Here is a 5,000-nt window from a genome sequence, read left to right as displayed (position 1 = left end):
AATTCAATTCTCGCTATAATCGGCAGCCAGTGTAAATCGATTAGTATAGGGGTGATCCTTTCTCTAGGTGGGACACCTTTTATCAGTCTTGTTCCTCTGTTTATTATGTTTTGTAATTTCTTAAGTTGCACTTTTGGTAAATTGTAGTAGATAGGCTTGCAGTAGTCAATCCAGGTAATAACACAGTTTATCACAAGTTTCTTTACGGAATTTTCGTCCAGGTACTTCTTTTTATAAACGCAATATTTCTTAGATGATAACCATTTAGAGACAGGTTACAGTCAAGAAATACACCTAGATCTCGAACTTTACTAGATACCGGCACTGAGTCATTATTTATGTTCATTTGAACAACCATTTCGTAGGTAGCCTAGTATGTCTTGATCCAATATGATTTGACTTGCTTTAACAATAATAATCATCACCATCATCATCATCATCCTCATCATTATTATTATTATTATTATCATTACTATTATTATTATTATTATTATTATTATTATTATTATTATTATTATTATTGTCAAAGTGAGTGACATTCATATGAAATGCCAAAATGTTTATGAAGAGATCTGATCCAACTCGTAGCCCAGTCATTCCCTTACCATATTCAAATTAAATTTTAAGAGATTATTTGGATTTATATCAGCTAAAAAATGAGTTCGAAGGAGCAAACTACTCCTAGAGTTTTACAAATATCCAAATGATTTTCACAGGGTTTGATGCATGTTAAGTGAACTGTATTCATGCCAGTTTTAGTATTGATAATTGCCATAGAAAAGTCGCAGTAGCCATTTTTCGATATCCACTGGAGGTCGATTTTCGGCGGCGCAGTAAATTACTCGTAGAATACTAGACATATCTGAATTAAATTTTCAGGGATTTATGGGATGGATATCTACTTTGTCCATGCTAATTTTCATGTTGATATGTGCTATAGAAAAGCCACAGTAAACGTTTATTTCGGTAAGGGTTGAAGAGTTAGTTTTGGCGGTGGAGTAAATTGTTCATAGAATGATTCAGATATCCAAATGAACATTTCAGGGATTAGTGGGAAATCTAGTTTCTCTGTTCCTGCCAAATTTCATGGAAATATCTACAATAGAAAAGACACAGCCATCATGTAGCCTACATAAATATGATGTTAAATGTAGCATCGTCACAGTGAACTGGGCGATAGTGAGCGATATCAACGAGGGACAATGTCGATGTCATAAACATTATCCGTCCCGAGTTGCACCTGCCATGTAGTCATTTCTATCATGTTTGATATCGACTGGCGAACCACACCTCTTTTTCAATCCTGTTCCTGAATATTGTTCACGGATTAATACATCTATATTCCAAGAGTTCTCAACCATTCTTCAGCATTAATTGACCATTCTCTGAAAATACTATAAAGAAAATCATTTATTATTATTACTATTATTATTATTATTATTATTATTATTATTATTATTATTACTTGATAAGCTACAAACCTAGTCGGAAAAGCAAAAGGCTATAAGCCCAGGGGCCCCAACTGGGAAAATAGCTCAGTGAGGAAAAGGAAACAAGGAAAATAAAATATTCTAAGAACAGTAACATTAAAATAAATATTTCTTACAAAAATTATAAAAACTTTAACAAAATAAGAGGAAGAAAAATTCAGATAGAATAGTGTGCCCGAGTGTACCCTCAAGCAAGAGAACTCTAACCCAAGATAGTGGAAGACCATGGTGCAGAGACTAGAGAACAATGATTTGATTTTGGAGTGTCCTTCTCCTAGAAGAGCTATTTACCATAGCTAAAGAGTCTCTTCTACCCCTACCAAGAGGAAAGTAGCCAATGAACAATTAAAGTGCAGTAGTTAACTCCTTGGATAAAGAAGAATTGTTTGGTAATCTCAGTGTTGTCAAATGTATGAAGATACAGGAGAATCTGTAAAGAATAGGCCAGACCATTCGGTGTATGTGTAGGCACAGGAAAAGTGAACCGTAACCAGAGAGAAGGATCCAATATAGTACTATTCAAAGAGTTGCACAAATGTATCTTTCATGTACAGTAAAACCTGATTCAGTTTTATTTGTAATTCAAAAAGGTCTCACATGAAATGCTCTCTCTCTCTCTCTCTCTCTCTCTCTCTCTCTCTCTCTCTCTCTCTCTCTCTCTCTCTCTCTCTCTCTCTCTCTCTCTCTTATATATATATATATTATATATTATATATATATCTATATATATATATATATATATATATATATATATATGTATGTATATATATAAATTAAATTACAAAAGACGACTTAAAACACAGTTTTTTTATGAAGCAAGATCAATGCCGACTAAAGGTATGATGTAAAAAAGAAAAAAAAAAGAATTAGAATAAAAAGTTAGATTCTCTATTGCCATGGACATACCACCCCTATACAGGTACACGAGAACGTATTATCTTTTTTTTATTATTATTATTATTGAGTGATCAGGTATGTTAGTTTATTAATGTTAGATATCGTCACACTGCCTTAAATGAAATACGGTAACTTAGAGCCTTACTAAAGCCTTAGAAGATAAGTTAGTTACACCTCAAAGAACTATGGAAAGAATAATGATGGGAATAACACTTAGAAACTGAAAAAGAGCAAAATGGATACAGGTGCAAACTAAAGTAGAGGATATTTTATCATGTAAGAAAAAGATTTGGACATTGGCAGGGTTTATAATGAGAATGAGAGAATAGGTCCCTAGAGATTACAAAAGAAGCAGGGCAATAAAAGAGAAGACGATATATTGACGAACTAAGGAAGTTCGTAAACGTAGAACGACCATAAACAGATGCAAGTGGAATGACATATCTGAGGCCTTTGTTCTGCAGTGGACTAGTAATGGCTGATGATGATGATGACTGTGTAAGCGCATGTTTATTATATTTCGAATTGGGTCTATGTTACGCCAGGGGATTACCACCAAAACGTCAACCGCTTTCAAAAGTTAAACTCGTTTTTCATACATTGGGAAGTGACCAGAGCTAATATCTTCTAAGTAAAAAAGACTCACTGAAAATTGTGTGATTTGGCTTAATATGTAGGAACTAGTGGGTGTCTTCTAAATCTTTTAGATCATTCAATTTATTAAAAGTTTCTGGATTTTGTTGCTTCAAAATTCTGTAAAGTTCACTACAAAGCTGTCTGGCCCAGCTCTCTATGAGTCAAGTTTGACTCATTGCACATGTTGATCGCCTTCTTTTGATAGTAATAATAATAATAATAATAATAATAATAATAATAATAATAATCATCATCATAATAATAATAATAATAATAATAATAATAATAATAATGATAATAATAACTACAAAGCTATATGCCTTTTCATCATATTTTTCTTAAAGTTTTATTATAACTTTTAATAAATTTTTTTCTTGTTAAATTTTTCTGATTATTGACTCGTGTGTGTATATATATATATATATATATATATATATATATATATATATATATATATATATATATATATATATATACATATATATGGAATATGTGAAAGGTTGTTGCGAGCAGTGAATAGTTTATACATAGGCACAAAAGCGTGTGTTACATTAAGAAATGAAGTGAGTGAGTGGTTTCCAGTGACAGTGGGACTGAGACAGGGATGTGTGATGTCACCATGGTTGTTCAATTTGTTAGTTGATGGTGTTTTGATAGAGGAGAATGCTTGAGTGCTTGCTTGGTCAGGGATTGATACTGATAGATGATAGTGATCATAAGTGGGAGGTCGATCATTTGTTGTTTGCGTATGATACGGTATTGATTGCAGACTCGGGGGAAAAGCTTGGTCGATTAGTGACAGAGTAAGGTAATGAGATGTACCTGAAGGGATGGTGGTGCTAGGTCAAATGTCACGTTGAATGGAAAGTTACTTGAGGATGTAGATAAGTTTAAGTACTTGGGATTTGTTGTTGCTGCAGTTAGTGGAGTGGAAACCATCTGACTGTGGCCAGCCTAACTGGCCGCAGAGGCCAACTGCTAGCAGCTACCTTGCCACTAGCATATATCACATTTTTTCTTTTATTCAAAATGTGGAATGATGAATATCTATATTCACATTTATAGTTAGTGATAAAATGATTGCAAAAAAGGTTTCGTGGAATTGAAGAAAAATACATAAATTGTGAATTTTATTAAAAAGTTGAATTATTTAAATAAAAATAATGCTTAGAGAGTCATATAATTTTTGCAGAGAGATATAACTGTATGTATCTAGGAAAAGTTATATGGAATTCCTCGGAAATATTCGAAAATTATTCTGCTCTCAAACTGCATAACTACTGATTCTATAGGCGCATCTGCTTCTCGAAACTTTTTCAATTTCACAGATGGCGTTTGACCATCAATCAACTGTTCATAATAAAGATCTCTTCCTCGTTGCAGCCTTTTCAAACTATAGATAAACTTCCATTTAGTTGGATGTTGTATCGATAGTTTGTTTTGCAGTCTGCAGATGTTTGTTCCATTGTTTCTGAAGCCCGCACCTTTATTTTCGATGTTACTTTTCCTTTTACCACTTGAGCGGGGTCAGCAGTATGCGAATATTTAATTATACGTTTTACAATTTCACCATTCTTGACGTGAATTCTCTCCTCACATAATCTCTTCCTTTCACATCTCCAAAACTCCGTGATATCATCAGCTCCAAGTCTGTCCAAAACGTATGTATAGCCATCATACACACATCTCTGTTTTCCTCGCTGTGAGAGTATGCTTGCTGCCATTGTTGCAGGTGTACTGTAACTGAATAGTTCCCACCGTGAACTTGAACTTATTAATATCCTTGATAGGCAGTCCCTATTGACAATTAGGCAAATTTGAATAAAGAAGAAAATATTTTACAATCATTCAATGACTAGTTTATTATAATCAAGGTTAGCATTGATTCCTTGTTCCTAGTGCTTCATTGAAATTTGATATATCTAAGTATTTTCTGAGAGAGAGAGAGAGAGAGAGAGAGAGAGAGAGAGAGAGAGA

The sequence above is a fragment of the Palaemon carinicauda genome, chromosome 3 (genome assembly GCF_036898095.1).
Source record: "Palaemon carinicauda isolate YSFRI2023 chromosome 3, ASM3689809v2, whole genome shotgun sequence".
NCBI lineage: Eukaryota > Metazoa > Arthropoda > Malacostraca > Decapoda > Palaemonidae > Palaemon > Palaemon carinicauda.
The sequence above is the reverse complement of the archived record's forward strand: the minus strand, read 5'-3'. Positions refer to the sequence as shown.